The sequence below is a fragment of the Triturus cristatus genome, chromosome 1_1 (genome assembly GCF_964204655.1).
Source record: "Triturus cristatus chromosome 1_1, aTriCri1.1, whole genome shotgun sequence".
NCBI lineage: Eukaryota > Metazoa > Chordata > Amphibia > Caudata > Salamandridae > Triturus > Triturus cristatus.
This window is the reverse complement of record NC_140579.1, coordinates 609,257,522-609,275,894: the sequence shown is the minus strand read 5'-3', so window position 1 is coordinate 609,275,894 and position 18,373 is coordinate 609,257,522. Positions and strand designations below refer to the sequence as shown.

Genomic DNA, 18,373 nt, shown 5'->3' with positions numbered 1-18,373 from the left:
GAGTGGCTGGATTGTGTGGGGAGGTGCAGATAAGTTTAGCCTAATGGATGCTAATAATGAAGCACAGGGGCATGTGCCTATTTGCCTAAAGTGGAATCTATTTGGTCGTTTTTCCTATTGGAGTATCTGGGCCAGCCCCATTCATTGTTTGTAACTCTTAGAGCCTTTGCTAACCATCATGTCTTCAAATGCAGGTTTGCAGTCTGTAAGGTATTTGGATTTGAATGGTCAGGCGAGAGTACCCACAAAGACAAGGTAATTCTGTTTATGTTCCACATTGGATTTGGGGGGTGCTGTGTAAATAGATTCACAATCTGCACCCCTTTTCTTTTGCAGGTTTGTGAGACCGTGCTACAAATACAGTTGTAGAGGCAGATGTGAGTACCGGCAGAACAAACAGGTAATTTTTTGATAGAGTTAAACTGTGGTGCATCTTGTGTATTGTAGTATAACAACATACCTTACCCATGTTTTCTTCAGTTGTAGGTTTCGCAGACAGTACCCTACACATTTGAACAGGCATACGTGAGTACAAGCAGAGCAGGTAATTGTTTGGAAGAGTTAAACTGTGGTGCATCTTGTGCATTGTAGTATAACAACATACCTTACCCATGTTGTCTTGTGTTGTAGGTTTCGCAGACAGTACCCCACACATTTGAACGGGTATACGTGAGTATAAGCACAACAGGTCATTGTTTGGTAGAGTTCCCTTATGGTGCACATGATATATTACTGTATCACAAATTCACAATGTGCTGAAACAATCTTTACTTCTATTGCAGGCTCTACGGACAGTGCTACATTTAAGTTTGAAAGGGCAGGGCAGTGGACAGAAAAATCCAGATAATTACACTCTACGTTTTGCCGGCGATGCCTCAGTACTATGTGACAGATTGCAATCATGAGCATAGGCATCAACTTTAGCCATGTTCCTTTATTTTGCAGGCTTTGTGGCATAGCAGACTAAACCCAATTATCACAAATATGTTCAAGCGCAAAGCAGTACCTTCTGCAGAGTGTGATGCTTCACCACAAAGGAAGAAATGTTGCCTTGTATTCAAAGAAGAGTGGATGAAAAAAATTGTGGAGGCTGAGACACAGAAATCACAAAGCAAGGTTCGCGTGCGACTTGGGGAACTATTTCAATACAGTCCAGACGTGGGCTTGATTTGCAAAGCATTTGCCGAAGCCAAGATTGTTGGGGACTTTTCTACAGGGAAGAAATGGAGTGATGGCTGGAAACTGGATTACCTGAAACACCATCTAATTAGCAAAGTTCACGAGTCTGCCATGGTGATATTGAGAAACAGAAGTGCTGCTGCCAGGTTTGGTTTTGGAGTGCGGGCAATGCTGACAGAAACTGCCACTGACAAAGCAAATAGAATGGAAGTAGTTGAACGACAAAGATCCCTGCCTTAGGAGATAAAGATTCTCATCAACAATGTGTTGCTGGCAGTCAAGATGAATACTTCAATGTTATCTGTACAAGACATCCATGACCACCTAGCTTTGAACTATGCCTTTGAGTTCCTTGAGGCCATCAATAGCGTGATACACTGTGAAGGTATTGCAGAACTTTGTAACGCTTTGTATCACACATTGATAATTGATGAGAGCACTGATATTTCTGTTACAAAAATGCTCATCCTGTACTTCAAGTTCCGACCTGTAACCTCAACAGAGCACAAAACACTGTTTGGGGGCATAGTGAAGCTGACTAGTTGTAATGCCGAGGCTATCACTACTGCTGTGAAAGAATTTTACACTGCCAATGAACTGGACCTCATGAAAATAGTCATGTTCACATCTGAGGATGCGTCTGTGATGCTGGGTAAAAATAATGGTGTTGCTACTCGCCTTAATCAATCCATTCCCCATCTAGTTGAACAGCATTGTGTCGCTCATCGAGAAGATTTGGGAGTGATGATGCCTGGAAGAGGGTTCCAATGATTATAGAGATGGAGACATTATTGAGGACTGTCTACACTGTGTTCTCCAGATCTCCTGCAAGGAAGTCCAAGCTGGATGAAATGGCATCGGTCACTTTTCGACCACTGAATGAAGTCCGGTGGCTTTCAAGGCATTTTGCAGTTGGTGCACTAATTCGGAATTACGAGGCTGTTCTTAAGTACTTTGAGCATGTGAAAGTTGAAGAGAACGATCCAGTTGCTAAATATTGTTACACAAAGCTATCTGACTCAAACTACCATATTTCCCCTGCAATACTTAATGACATTCTGAGTGAATTTGCATCTTTGTGCAAACTGTTCCAAAAAAGTTATTTGACTACTGTTGAAGCTGTACAGTATGCAAGAGCAAAGATTGGCCAAATTAAGGAACAGTGTTTGGGGGACACTGTCTTTAGGAGCAGCAATGTAAGAGATAAGATGGTGTTATACAAGGAAAGGCAAGAGTTTGACAGTGGGCCTATTTTGTCTTTTGTTTCCCTTCTTTGTGAGCATATGCAAAAAAGGTTCCCTGAAGATGAACTGAAAGAATGGGCAGGTTTTGAAATCCAGGCAATAGCAACACAATCATATTTTGATTTTGAGACTGAGAATATACAAAGACTTGTTGAAAAGTATAAAAATGTCTTGGTCCTGGGTGATTGTGAAACACCAGAAGATGTTGTCCGACAATACAGAGACTATAAATATGTGGTGGCAGAACATGTAAAGGGTGGGTTATTTACCACCTTTCAAGACATGGTGAATTTTACTGTACGCATTGCTGCTCAGTATAGTGTGGTGTCTCAGCTTGTTGATGTCTGCGCAACATTTCAAGCATCTAGTGCAGATTGTGAACGAGGATTCAGCCTCATGAATACTATCAAGAGTAAATTGGGGAATAGACTAGAGCAGAAGCATTTGGATATGCTGATGAGGACAAAGGCCTACCTCCTGAATGGGAAAGTTGACCTTGATAGAGTTTATCAGCACTGGAAAAATGGCAAGGATCTCCGTGAGCAGCAACCCTGTCACCAATCTAGTGATGCCACTTGACGTGTCTGAACGGCCCTCTCCCACAGTCCATGTTTGCCTGGATGTCAGTTTCACAAACTATCTCTGGCGGGATAGCCCAACATTACTCAGTAGCTTTCAGATCAAATTGTAAATATGTTATGTAATTTTATAACTTATTGTGTATATCTGACTTTGTATAGGCTCTCAACATTTCCCCACCCAATAAACAGTGCTCCAGTTAAGAATATTTAGTAAAATCCTATGATGGTACCACCGTTGGAGTCTTGTTCTTTTCTAAATCTGAAGTGTACTTGCCTGTGTAACCAATTCATGTCATGGCGTGTTTATCCAATTTGCAAACCGGCCTTAAGACCCTTAACGTGGCGCTGTATGTGTGAAAATGCACCATATTTTCACTTTTTTAAGTAAACGTTTGGAGTGACATTTGGCGCTGCACACGCGCGCGGTCTGGTTCCTGGCGCACATAGCCATGGTTGCAGCGCACAGAGACCCTCCACTGTCGCACACAGAGGAAAATAATTAGAGGGAACATTGGTAGCCACCCCAATTTCCTGACCCTCACATAGGTGGGTCCCTAGAGTTTGTCCAACCCCTTCCTTGGGTATAAGATAGGAACCCCTGGCTACTGGACTTTAGATTACACCTGGATGAAACTCTGATACTGAATCCTGGAACTTCGATGATCAACATTGAACTAGATGACTGAAGAATCTCCCTTGGAGTAAAGGAGTTGCTCGCCTGCAAGGCAGGCACCTAAGATGCATCTGACCGGTTTGCATCTCTGAAGCTCCCGCCGGACTCCGAAGAATTTTGCAACACAGGAGGTGGGTTTCGTGGTCTTAGAGGTTGATCAGTGCCCACAGCAAGTCTAAGGCCCGGATCCCTCGTGGCGACCATGCAACCTGAACACCTGGGCACCACGTCACTTTGCAGAAGCATCAGCTTTCCAATGTCTCCTGCAGCTGAGCTTTGGGTTACTTGTAGCCCCTACCCGAGCAGCAATTGCACTGAAGACTAACCGCCTACACTCCACGAGTGTTCCGTGAGCTGGCCCTTTGTGTTTTCTCTTGAGGTACCTTTGCGATCCCTGGTCCGTCGACTAGTGGGTCCCTGTGAAGGCAACTTTACTTTAATTGGGCTTACCTGGTTGCTCCAGACGTGCCCTGACTCTCCTTTGCTTGAGGAGTCCCCAGGACATCGCTGTTTCGCACCGAAGCATCTTTTCTCTTCCTGCGTGGGTTGCTGTTGCCAAGTCTTGTTGGGTTCAATCCGAGCACCGGCACTGCAGCACTCGACATCCTTCATGGGACAGCTCAAATCCAGCTCCTGGTTGTCGCCGATGCCTCCTGGTCCTCGTGGCTGCAGAGTCAAGCTTCACCTCTTCGCACCTGAAACACCCGACATTGGTGGGCATTCGTCTATCGTGCCCCTGGTCACTGGCAAGTGACCCAGACTCTGTCCCCTCTGCTTTCAGGTTCTTCTGATCTTCGAGCCAGGCTTGGATCACACTGTACACTTTTCCTCTTCCCGACAGCAGCACTTTGCAGCAGATCGCCATTGAAATCAACAACGATTCCCAACACCATTTGACACCTATGCACCCGGCTTCCCTGGGTGAGGTAACTTGAGTACTCCGGTGCTCCCATGGATGCTGGCCCAAGAACCCCCTAAGTCTAAAGGGGTTTGCTCAAAGTCCACTCTTAAGTGTCCTTAACTTCTAAAATTCCAACAGCGAATTTCCCATAGAATAGTACGAGGCTCGTGCCTGTGTTTTCACACTGCACGTGTCCCCCGTGGGTCTCCTGTGTCCCTACATTGGGTGGTTCCTGGGGGTCCCAGTGATTCTATGTGCTCTAGGCACTGTGTCTAGTCAAGTCGTGGTTCTTATACCACTTTCTTAATATTTGGTTTGGTCCGCCCCAGGACCCATTGTATATTGTGCTTATTACTGTCGTTTTAGAACTGTATTATTGTGTATCTTGGACTCTAATCTCATAAAGAGATTAGTAGTGAGTGTTTAGAAATAAATACATATATTTTATATATACCTTATGTGGTTCTCCTTTCATTTAGTAATTCAAGAGGTTATAATCTGGTGAACCTAGCTGCTTTACACTCCGTCAAGACTTAGCATGACGGCTACTCTCCATAACTACCAGTAGGATAGCTTTCAATTAAGGTTGTCTTTAAACCTATCATCAATAAGGGTCGTTTGGACTGGTGCAAGGTGGCCACTATAACTAGTGGACAGCATATGCCAGGCCAACTTCTCACATTGGTGTGCAGCGGTTGGATTCAAGCTTGCTATTGCTTTACCGTATAATCTCTTTGAGTAACTAATTGAAAACTACTATAGGTACATAGGTACATATAAATCAAGTCTAGTAATAAAGTACTACTGAACTTGGAGTTGGGTTAGCAAAGGGACCAGCACACCCCTTTTCCCCAACTCAAGAGAGTCTAGTAGCTCCCACTAGGTTAGGTAGGTGGAACACCTCACTACACTAGTATGTCTTCAAGACCTGAAGCCAGTGGCTCCTTGTCATCCAAGTATGACCATCTCACATTCGTGGAATTGAGAAACATGTGTACAGCTAGGAAGTTGAAGACAGGGAGGAGTGCAAACACTCAACGCCTCATGGAGGCTTTACTGTTGGATGATCCCAGAAAGACCCCAGGGTCTGATGAGGCAGGCAGGTTGGGTGAAGAGGAAAGGCCAAGAGGTGACAACACCTGTGACCTATGACCAGGACTCTGAAGCTGACCAGGAGGATCAAGATGATTCTAACCTGGAAAATCCAATCCATCCTGAAGGTGAGGAAGAAGGCCTCATTGGCCCTCTCCATACCCCACCTAGAAGGGTTTGTGATGGGCCATGAAGATCAAGATCTCCTTCTCTGGAGTCCAATCATTCTGGTGCATCTGTAGGGACCTCTGTCTCTCATAGGACCATTTTCCCTCACCAGTGAGAGTCCTCTTATGAGAGAAAGTGTAGACTGCTTGAGTTTGAGAAAGCTAAGCTTAGGATCAAGAGAGAGCAGTTAGCACTAGATAGGGAATCCCTGGAGCTCCGGAGAACTTCACAAAGATGGGGGCTAGAGCCCCATGGTGGCAGCAACAGTGTACCTAGAGGTAGAGAACATACTCATGACCATAGGAACCTGAACAAGATTGTCCCTCCCTACCAGAGTGGGGATGACATCCACAAATGGATAACTGCACTGGAAAGGGCCTGTATATTACAGATGGTCCCTCAGGAACAGTGGGCAGCAATCCTGTGGCTCTCCTTTGTAGACAAAGGTAGAGGCAAGCTCCTCACTGTTAGAGAAGAGGATGCTGACAATTACAAAGCCTTGAAGAGTGCACTGATACATGGGTTTGGCCTAACCACATTACAGGTTGAAGTTCAGAGATACCCAAAAAGCACAGACTCAAGACTGGGTTGACTTTGTATATTGTGCAACTAAGGCTCTGGAGGGCTGGTTACTTGGCAGTAAAGTGTGTGATTTTAAAGGATTGTACAATTTGATTATGAGGGAGCAGATCCTTAATATTTGTCAAAATCAGCTGTTGCATCAGTACCTGGTGGACTCTGATCTGACCTCTCCCCAAGAATTGGGTCAGAAGGCAGACAAATGGGTCAGAACCAGGGTGAGGCAGAAGGTTCAGAACCAAGGTGGTGATTCCAAGAAGCAGGATTCCAAAAACTCTGATAAGGGTGAGGACCAGAAGTCTTCTCAAGGGCCCCAAAAATCTGCATCTGGTGGGGAGTCCCAATTTAACAAAGGAAAGGGCCAAAAGAAACCATGGTGTAAAATATGTAAACCCATTGGACAAGTGATTGTATCAAGTCCAAAGACTCAACTCCAGCCACCATTGCCCCTAAGGCAACTGTTCCCCCTTGTCTAGCTCCAAGTGGTGGTACTCAGAATAAGGGTGTAGTAGGGTTAACCCTGGGTTCTGAGATGGACTCTGGCCTAGTCAGAGTTCCAACTCAGGCTGTACTGATGGAGGCATGGATATGTCTTCCTTTTTGAGTCCCAGTAATGTGGGCAAATACAGACAGCAGCCTTTAATCAATGGAAAAGAGGCTTTGGCATTCAGGGACACAGGAGCAAGTGCCACAGTGGTGATAATAGATCTTGTGGCTCCTGAGCAGATCATACTTGGTGAGATGTACCAAGTGACCAATGCTAGCAATGTCAGGACAGACCATTCCTTGGCAGTTGTTAATTTCTCCTGGGGAGGGGTAACTGGCCTTAAGAAAGTTGTGGTAAGTGCAGACCTCCCTGTTGAATGCTTGCTTGGCAATGATTTGGAAACTTCAGCTTGGGCTGAAGTGGAGCTCAGGACTCATGCAGAAATGTTGGGAATCCCTGCACATGTGTTTGCTGTGACCAGGTCACAGTCAAAAATGTCAAAAGCTGAACAGGCCCTGGATCCTGGAAGAATGGACCAGGAGCCTCTCAAGAAAAGGAACAGCAGGGGTAAGGCAGTGTCTTCCCCGACTCAGGAAGCAGATCAGTCTCTTGAAGCAGATGATCTCAGGCCTGAAGAAGGAACTGTCCCAGATGAGCTTGAACCTGATCAGGTTGAGTTCTTGGGGCCAGGTGGCCCATCCAGGGCAGATCTGAGCCAGGAGCAGCTGAGTTGCCCTTCTCTTGAACCCCTCAGAAAGCAAGCTGCTGATGAGGCTGCTGGGAATTCTAGTGGAACCCATAAGATATATTGGGATAATGGACTCCTGTACTCAGAGAGTAGAGACCCCAAGCCTGGTGCCTCCATGAGGTTGGTTATACCTCTGAAGTTTAGGGGCTTCCTATTAACACTAGCCCATGATATTCCCTTAGCAGATCACCTGGGCCAAAACAAGACTTGGGACAGAATTGTCCCTCACTTTCATTGGCCCCACATGTCTGAAGACACCAAAGAGTTTTGTCGCTCCTGTGTCACCTGCCAAGCCAGTGGGAAGGCGGAGAGGTGGAGAGGTGTGGCTCACTGGTTAGAGGCGGCAGATCCGCAAGCAGAGAATCGGCCAGGGACCAGGGTTCAATTCCCGACGCGGCAGGGTCGTGGACCAGGGTCAAAACGGACTCGATAATTCTCGCCTCGGTACCTACTCTAACCAGGAACACACTCGGCAACTCTGGGCATTAGCTTGCCTCATCTCCACAATGGCCCCCCACATTCGCCGGGGATGCCTGGTTTCACCTTGGAAATACCCAGGAGGGACCATCTCACAGGGATAGCCAGGACGGGTTCCCCAGCGGTCTACAGCGCCACGACGCCTCAGGGCAGCAGTGCGCTTTACAAGACACATACATTTACATTTACATTTACAAGGCAGGTGGTACAACAAAGACCCCTCTGATACCACTACCTGTGGTGGGGGTTCCCTTTGAGAGGGTTGGGATTGACATAGTTGGTCCCATGGATCCTCAGACAGCATCTGGGCATAGGTTTATACTGGTGGTGGTGGACCATGCCACTAGGTACCCAGAAGCCATTCCCCTTAGGACCACTACAGCTCCTGTGGTGGCAAGCGCCCTACATAGAATCCTTTCCAGAGTGGGTTTCCTTAAGGCTGTAGTATCAGACAGAGAGGCAAACTTCATGTCAAGTTACTTGACTGCTATGTGGAAGGAGTGTGGAATGAATTATAAATTCACCACACCCTATCACCCACAATGCAATGGTTTAGTTGAGAGATTCAACAAAACCTTAAAGGGCATGATTAAAGGTCTCCCAGAAAAGCTTAGGCACAGATGGGACATACTTTTGCCCTGACTTCTCTTTGCCTACAGAGAGGTTCCACAGAAGGGGGTTGGTTACAGCCCATTTGAGCTTCTGTTTGGACATCCAGTTAGGGGTCCATTGTGTCTGGTGAAGGAGAGATGGGAGTTACCTCTCAAACCCCCTAAACAGGATATTGTGGACTATGTACTTGGTCTCCGCTCCAGGATGGCTGAGTACATGAAGAAGGCAACTAAAAACCTTGAGGCTAGCCAGGAATTACAAAAGGCCTGGCATGACCAAAAAGCTGTGCTGACTGTTTACCAGCCAGGGCAGAAGGTATGGGTGTTGGAGCCTGTGGCCCGAGCAGCCCTCCAAGACAAATGGAGTGGCCCCCATACAATACTTGAGCAGAAGGGAAAGGTCACCTACCTGGTGGACCTAGGAACTCCCAGGAGCCCCCATAGGGTGCTCCATGTCAACAGGCTCAAGCCACATTTCGACAGGGCTGACATGGGCTTGCTCATGGCAACTGATAAGGGACAGGAGGAAGAGAGTGACCCACTCCCTGACCTGCTCTCTCAGAACCCTGATGATGGATCAGTAGATGGTGTAGCCTTGGCAGGCAGCCTCACTGTCCAGCAACAAACTGACTGCAGAAAAGTTATCAGCCAGTTTAGACATATGTTCTCTCTGACTCCAAGTCAGACCAGTGGATCACCTGGTCCACCTGAGGAATGTTTTGGAGGCCCTGCAAAAAGCAGGCCTAACTATCAAAGCCACTACGTGCCAGATAGGGCAGAGTCAGGTTGTGTACCTGGGCCACCTTGTGGGTGGAAGCCAGGTTCAACCATTACAGAACAAAATCCAGACCATAATGGACCGGGTTGCTCCAACCACCCAGACTCAGGTAAGAGCTTTCTTGGGCCTGACTGTGTACTATAGAAGATTTGCCAAAGGTTATGGATCCATAGTGACCCCCTTGAATGACCTAACGTCTAAGAAAATGCCCAAGAAAGTTCAGTGGACAGTCAGCTGTCAAAAGGCATTTGATGACCTAAAGCAGGCCATGTGCAGTGCTCCCATTCTGCAAAGTCTTAACTACTCCAAAGAATTCATTGTTCAAACAGATGCATCTGAGTTGGGGGTTGGGGCTGTGTTATCACACTTGAATGATGAAGGTCAGGATCAGCCAGTAGCTTTTATTAGCAGAAGGCTGACCCCCGGAGAGAATCATTGGTCAGCCATTGAGAGGGAGGCTTTTGCTGTGGTTTGGGCTCTGAAGAAGTTGAGGCTATACTTATTTGGCACTCACTTCATTGTTCAGACAGACCATAAGCCCCTCTGTTAGATTTGGGGGTATCTAGTTGGAAGAGGTAGGTACCTTTGACAACTAGGGACCCTTGCGTCTAGTCAGGGTCAGGGGGTACACTCCTAAAATAACCCCTGCTCACCCCCTTGGTAGCTTGGCACGAGCAGACAGGCTTATCTCAGAGGCAGTGTGTAAAGCATTTGTGAACACATACAGTAACCAAGTGACAACACTACAGATGGACACCACACAAGTTTTATATTAAAAATAAGTATTCTTTATATAGACTTATCACAAGACCACAAATGATAAAAATCCACAATACTGTACTTAAAATGGTAGAATTAGCTTAGTTCTCTTTAGATGTTAAATTGCGACACTTTGAGTTCAATGTACCTTAAGATGGGTAACGCAAGGCAACAAAAGTGTTGCAGGGACGGTGATGCGGTAGTCCGTTACACGCAAGGACGGTGATGCATGGAAGACCTGGTGCAAGGAAACAAAGATGGCGCTTTCTTCTTGATGCAACACGCTTCCCGGTGATGCGGCGGCATCTGCTGTAACGTCGATCCTCTTCTCTTGCGATGCGAGATGCTTCACACGATGCGAGCTGTGACAGGCCCTGCGACACGCTTCCCAGTGATGCGGCGGCATCTGCTGCGACGTCGATACTCTCTCCTGGCGATGCGAGTTGCTTCCACAACGATGCGTGCCGCGACAGGCCCTGCGACACTCTTCCAGGTGATGCGGCGGCATCTGCTGCGACGTCAATCCTCTTCTCCGGCGATGAGCCACGACAGGCCCTGCGACACGCTTCCCGGTGATGCGGAGGAGTCTGATGCAACGTCGATCCTCTTCTCCGGCGATGAGCCGCGACAGGCCCTGCGACACGCTTCCCAGTGATTCGGCAGCGTCTGCTGCGACGTCGATCCTCTCCTCTGGCGATGCGAGGCGCTTCGGTGGACCTGCGTTGACTCAACGATTCTTCTGCGACAAGCTTCCCGGTGATGCGGCGGCTTCTGCTGTGACGTCGATCCTCTTCTCCGGCGATGCGAGGCGCTTCGTGTTGTGAAGCGGCAGCGGCAGTTTGGCGACACGCTTCTTGCTCGTGAGTTGCGATTCCAGCTCCTTGTGACACACAGTCCCTCAGAAGGCCTCGCAAAACAGCAAGCACTTCCAAATAACTTTTGGGGAGCTGGTGGGTGAAGTCTGTTGTCCCTGAGACTTCAGCAGGAGGCAAGCTCTTTTCCAAGCCCTTGGAGATCCTTCACAAGTTGAATAAAGTGCACACAAAGTCCTTTCTCCTTTCTTGTTTACCATAGTGATCTAAAGTTCTTGGGTTGGGGTCCCAATATTTATACCCAGTTTCTCTTTGTTCTCTGAAGGCAGAGGGGCCTTTGCCTAGTCCAAACCAGTTATGGTTAGTCCTGGAACACTTTGTTGACAAGACTCCTTCTCTCCTTTCACAGTGCAGGGCAGAGACATCAGACGCACCACAGGAGGTGGAGCCAGCATTGTGGAGGGAAGGCACAGCCCTATTCAGGTCCCAGGTGCAACTCCTCCCACTCATCTAGATGCAGATCTCTCTATTCAGCCCTGTGCTGACTTACCCTGTCTCCTGCAATTTCCCCAGCCCCTGTCACTCAAACTCCAGACAAGGAATACACAGCCTAGCAGAGGCAGGTTTGGATGGTTAGACAAGAAAATACCTACTTTCTAAAAGTGGTATTTTCAAACAGAATGTTAAAACCAACTTCACTAAAAGATGTATTTTATCATTCTGAGTTCTGGCATACTAAACTCAAATTTCTACCATGTTCACTGAGTCAGATAGGATTATAAGATGTAATAATCAAACTGCCCATTTAGGCCTATGGGGAACAGGTAGCCTTGCAATAGTGAAAATAGAAAATGGCTGTAATTCACTATTAGGACATGCCACACACATCAGGGCTTGTCCTACCTTATACTTACAATGCACCCTGCTCTTGGGCCTACCATTGGGGTGTCTGATATGAAGAAAAGGGAAGGTTTAGGGACTGGCTAGTGGGTGCACTTGCCCAGTCAGCATGGCAGTACCAGACTGCACACAGGCTCTGCAATGGCAAGCCTTAGACACACTTTAACAGGCTGCTTCTGTGGGTAGCACAACCAGTGCAGCATTTGGTTTACAAGCCCTGGGCACACTCAGTGCACTGTACTAGGGTCTGACAAGTAAACCAAACCAGCCAATCATGGAATCACTAATCCATACATCAATTTACAATAGGGAGAGCATATGCACTTTAGCACTGATCAGCAGTGATAAAGTGCCCAGAGCCATAAAACAGCCAACAACAGGTCAGAAAAAATATAGGAGGAAGGCAAAAAGTTCAGGGATGACCCTGCAAAAAGGGCCAACCCCCTTCCAGCCAAAACGCAGGTTAGACCAATCACTACCTTGATGGGCTTCCCTGCTTTGGGCGATAGAACCAGGACCTGGCCCACAACTGCAGGGGCAGACTCCAGTCCTATGCCAATCTGAACCTATTGGAATCTCTCTGTCCATACTCTCAGGGCCCACCAAGCTAATCCATGGGAAACCCTTTTCCTCACCTGTGGACACCACCTGTGCAGCACCTAATCTTAACTGGCTCACAGGTGTGTACCAACAGGCAGATAGCAGAATGCCACAGTGGCCACTGATAGTGTTCAGTGATGAGACCCAGGCCGTATGCCTCTCAGGGCTCTCAAACCTCTGTGGCATCAGAGAGCGGGGGGCAGTAGCCCCAGGTGCTTGGCACCCTTTGTCCATTCTCCATCCTGTCAGGTCAGGTATGACATTCTGGCACTGACCTACCAGCCCCAGGCCTGTACCCGGCAGCTGGACAGGGGACTGGGGTAGGCTTTCCCACACCTGGTCCTCCTCCTCCTTGTTGGGGCTCTGTACCCTCCCACCTGGAGTGGTACCCCCTTCCAGAATTGCCAGGGCACCTGTGGCAGGTGTCCTGCTCAATTCGCCCACCAGTTCAGGGGTTCTATCCTGCAACTGGGCGTCCAGGTCAGGGGGGACACCCTGAACCTGGTCCTCCAATCTAGGGTCTAAACCCTCCAGTTGAACTGGGGTCAGAGGCGAGGACTCCCTCCCTCTGCACCCCCTTCCAGAGTACTGTATCGTCCCACCTGGAGTAGTACACCTATAAGACCAACCGGTCAGGACATTGATTACAGTTGCTCCTTCCTCCAGCTCAGTCAACACCTGAACCTGGCTTCCCAACCCAGGGACCATCCCATGCGGTTGAACACTCACCCGGCGTACCAGGACTTCCTGGGGAGCACGCATGCCCCCCGAGGGTAACACATAACTCATGTGTTGTGTGATAGTCTGCCTGGCGCAGATCTCCCAACTCCTGTCCATTTGACAGGGCGCGAAGATACCCCAGGACAGAAGTGGTGTCACCATGGTCATTCACTGGTGACACAGCCCTTCTGGCTGGCCCCTGACCCACTGGTTCTTCCACTGGGGACTCTTTCCCCCTCTCATCCCTCAGTCTGGACTTCTGCACCCCCCCACTTAGGATTGGCCCTGCCAGACACCAGAATGGATGGAGGCCTGCTTACAGACATTCCAAGTTCACTAAACACTAGGGGATCCCGCACAATGGGCATCCCCTCAGGACAGACTAGGCTCCCCACCTGGTGTTCCCTTAAAGAACCATCCAGGCACTGAGACTGGGTTTCGGGCACCTTGGGACACGCAGCCCCACACTCACTCCTTCTCCACTGAAACAGGACATGAGTCTCTACACCCCTCCCACTATACTGGGACCTAGCTGGGCTACACTGAACCTCTTCCCCCACTCTGGGTTGGAAGATACCTGAACCACTCTTCTTAGGATCACTCCCTGATGCCTCTCCAGACCCTCTGGAATCCACCAAAAGGTATGCCTCCAATGTGAGCTCCCTGCGGTCAGAGAACTCACTCTTCAACAGGTGTTGGCATAGCTCTGGAAAACAGGGGCTTACAATATGCTCTCCACAATTGGATTACACAACCCCCTACAAGGGTTTATTAAACTATCCTTCACCTCACCATCCAGTGCCTTGCACACGTACTCCACACCCCTCTCCTGAGATTGGCAAGACAGCATCTGACTGACTCTATCACTCAACCCACACTCTTCTGGGCAGTCTTCACACTGACACACCAGGACATCAACCATGGGGGAACCCCTCTCCCTGCACCTCTCATCTAGAGTCAGTAGAGTGTCCCTCCCACCACTAGGATTATGAACCCCTGTGCCAGGTCCCCAATCCATCCCAGGGACACTGCGCACCACTGTAGCTACCTCATATCCTTGAACCTCCTAGTGTAAATTAACCCCCTCCTTCAAGTCAGGTGCCACATCTCTGGGTGTGTGTACTACTCTCTTAGCACTAGATAACTCTATATTGCTGCCACCATCTGAGTTGGATTCCACCTCCAATTCAGCAAAGTTCACTCTCTGAGCTACACATATTTCTTGTTGCTGGGCTGAGACACTCATGGCCTCCAGCCTCTTAACTCAGGCTCCCTCATTCTTAACTCATGCTCAAACTGTATTCTCTTTTCCTCTAGGTCTAATTTCCTAATTTGCAACTCAAATTCCAACTGCCCACTTAACTTGAGCTTGGTCAGCTCCATCTCATGCACCCTACATCTTTCCCTGTCCTCCAACTCCTCTGGAGACAGGCTTTTGGCAGAAACACTGCTATCTGCTGGGGAGACTGCTCTCCTCCTTCCTGGACCCAATGGCTCTTCCAGCTGCCCATCTGCATTCTCATCCCCTTCCTCATTCTCAGGGGTATTCCTAGCTTCCATCCAGGCCCTCAGCGCCTTCTGGAAATCCTCTTTTCTGGAGATACCGGTCAAAGAAACTTTGAACCTCCTGCAGAAGTGCTTGAGCTGGTTAACTGTGTAGCATTCTAGTTTCTCCTCTTCCCAATCGTTATCAACTGATGCTATGGATGCTGCTTTCTCCATGGTTGTTAAACTTGGCAGTTCTTTGCAAAAACAGAAAGTCCCAGAAAAACAATCTACCAAAAATATGTGGTCGCATTTTTGGTCTGCACTCACTAGTAGTGTTCAGCAATCACTGTACATGAGTCACAAATGCAAGTCCAGAATCCTCACCGCTGACCACCAATGTTAGATTTGGCGGTCTCTAGTTGGCAGAGGTAGGTACCTTTGACAAATAGGGACACTTGCGTCTAGTCAGGGTAAGGGGGTACACTCCTAAAATAACCCCTGCTCACCCCCTTGGTAGCTTGGCACGAGCAGACAGGTTTATCTCAGAGGCAGTGTGTAAAGCACTTGTGAACACATACAGTAACCAAGTGACAACACTACAGATGGACACCACACAAGTTTTATAATAAAAATAAGTATTCTTTATTTAGACTTATCACAAGACCACAAACGACAAACATCCACAATACTGTACTTAAAATGTTAGAATTAGCTTAGTTCTCTTTAGATGGACACTTTGAGTTCAATGTACCTTAAGATGCGTAACGCAAGGCAACAAAAGTGTTGCAGGGACGGTGATGTGATAGTCCCTCACACACAAGGACGGTGATGCATGGAAGATCTGGTGCAAGGAAACAAAGATGGTGCTTTCTTCTTGATGCGACACGCTTCCCGGTGATGCGGCGGCATCTGCTGTGACGTCGATCCTCTTCTCTGGCGATGCGAGATGCTTCACACGATGCGAGCTGTGACAGGCCCTGCGACACGCTTCCCAGTGATGCGGCGGCATCTGCTGCAACGGCGATCCTCTCTCCTGGCGATGCAAGTTGCTTCCACAATGATGCGAGCCGCGAGAGGCCCTGCAACACTCTTCCAGGTGATGCGGCGGCGTCTGCTGCGACATCGATCCTCTCCCCTGGTGATGCGGGGCGCTTCGGTGGACCTGCGTTGACTCAACGATTCTTCTGCGACACGCTTCCCGGTGATGCGGCGGCATCTGCTGCAAAGTCGATCCTCTTCTCTGGCTATGCGAGATGCTTCACACGATGCAAGCTGTGACAGGCCCTGCGACACGCTTCCCAGTGATGTGGCGGCATCTGCTGCAACATCGATCCTCTCTCCTGGCGATGAGAGTTGCTTCCACAACGATGCGAGCCGCGACAGGCCCTAAGACACTCTTCCAGGTGATGCGGTGGCGTCTGCTGCGACATCGATCCTCTCCCCTGGCGATGCGGGGCGCTTCGGTGGACGTGCGTTGACTCAACGATTCTTCTGCGACAAGCTTCCCTGTGATGCGGTGGCGTCTGCTGTGACATCAATCCTCTTCTCCGGCGATGCGAGACGCTTCGTGTTGTGAAGTGGCAGCGGCAGTTCGGCGACACGCTTCTTGCTCGTGAGTCGCGATTCCAGCTCCTTGTGACTGTAAGACCTGGGGTCTCCAGGCCCTAAGGGGGTAACGTGACACGAGCGGCTGGGCACCCAAAGGCTTGTGTGTAAAGCGACCATACAACACACACATCCACTGAAGCCAGGAACGCACACAATAAGGGACGCCACACTGTAGAGATTTATGCAAATAACTCAAGTTTATCCAAGCAGTTCGAGATAAATGCAGTTCATGGGATAACAAGGCAATTCATAAGATATATATGCACTTTAGGAGATATAAATTCAGTTAAGGAGATGACAATGGCAATTCACTTATGTCAGCGTTTGATCCGCCAGCACCATATTCACCAGTATGATATTCACCAGTATGATATTCACCAGTATGATATTCACCAGTACCTTGTATATTTTACTCCCCGTGGTAGGGTTTGGGGATTGTAGCGCCACTCCTAGGGGCGTGCAGGGACCCAGGGCAGACCTCGCGGGCCTACCGCTACCTTGGGACAATTCTGACGAACACCTTCAGAGCAGAGCATTAGAACATAGCGCCACTCGTAAACAGCACGCAGTGCATACTTCAGAGCAGAGCATTAGAACATAGCGCCACTCGTAACCAGTAAGCGGCGAATACTTCAGCACTGAGCATTAGAACATAACGCTACTCGTAATCAGTAAGCAGTGAATACGTCAGCACTGAGCATTTCGAACATAGCGCTTCTCGTAATCAATAGCAATGAATACGTCAGAGCGTAGCATTTAGAACAGAGCGCTACTCGTAAGCAATAGCAAGGAATACTTCAGAACGGAGCATTTAGAACATAGCGCTTCTCGTAATCAATAGCCATGAATACTTCAGAGCGGAGCATTTAGAGCATAGCGCTACTCGTAATCAATAGCAAGGAATACTTCAGAACGGAGCATTTAGAACAGAGCGCTTCTCGTAATCAGTAGCAATGAGTACTTCAGAACGGAGCAGTTCACGGAGCACCACGAGTCGCATGGAGGGAGCCTCTCGTACTCCGGTGCAGTTCGGGAGACACAAAGTTCCTGAATAGTCAGTGGGGAACAAGGGGGCAAATCCCTCGGAGGGGTCTCTCTGTCGTGGTGACCAGGGGACTCCCACGGAGAGGGAACCCTGGCTCAGGGTGCGGTGTGGCTCCCAGCCTGTAGGGGGCGCACCGGGGACAGTCCCAAGCCTCCGGGCTTACCTTGCTCGACTTCGGGAGGCGTCCACACCGGCTCCGAAGTCCGCAGGCGATCCTGTTACGACGGGGGCCGGCCACGGCCTCACTCACCTTCACCACAGCTGCGACGGCAGCGACGGGGCCCCAGGCTTCTCCTCGGGCCTCGCGACGATGAGGGGCACTCTTCCGGCCTCCGGGCCGCAGCGGTGAGCGCGCTCCAGCCTCCGCGCTACAGGGGGGGGGCTCAAATTAAGCTGGGGGGCTCAGCGCTCAACGGAGCACGCTGCCGGGGATCCCAGGCCAGGTCAGGGAGCGCAGGGGTCACAGCGCTAAGACCTGGTTGATCCTCAGCGATACCACAATTGGTTAGGTAGGTAGTTTCAAGGTTCAGTCTGGACACGCAGTCTCAGCATTCAGTTCCGGCAATCAGTTGCTCTTGAAAGTCTTGATGGCGCAGATGTATCTGGCGCCCTTAAGGGGTTCTGTTACAGGGGGGTAGGGGGTGAGTTGGCAACTAGGTCCTTCCTAGTCAGGCTGGGCAGAGGTTCCCTGGGTCCTCCTACTGCTGGGAAAGATCAGTGGGTTTCACAGGATCCCTCACTCACTTAAGAGGCAGCACCTAAATCCTGTCACTCTCAGAGGCATAAGTCCCTGGCTAGGCCCTACCGCCTACACTCCTGCGTGGATTCTCCAGCTCTGCTTTACCCCACTGGCCAACTGACTAGAAAAAGTTCCCCCTCTCACTTATGTATCCCTAGGTCAGGTGACCTCTAGCCAAGGCGGC

General features: G+C 49.2%; 1 pseudogene; it reads left to right on the top strand.

The window, feature by feature from the left end:
• Positions 1 to 710: 710 nt before the first annotated feature.
• LOC146870707 (E3 SUMO-protein ligase KIAA1586-like) lies at positions 711 to 3,067 on the top strand (annotated as a pseudogene).
• The last annotated feature ends 15,306 nt before the right edge of the window (positions 3,068 to 18,373 follow it).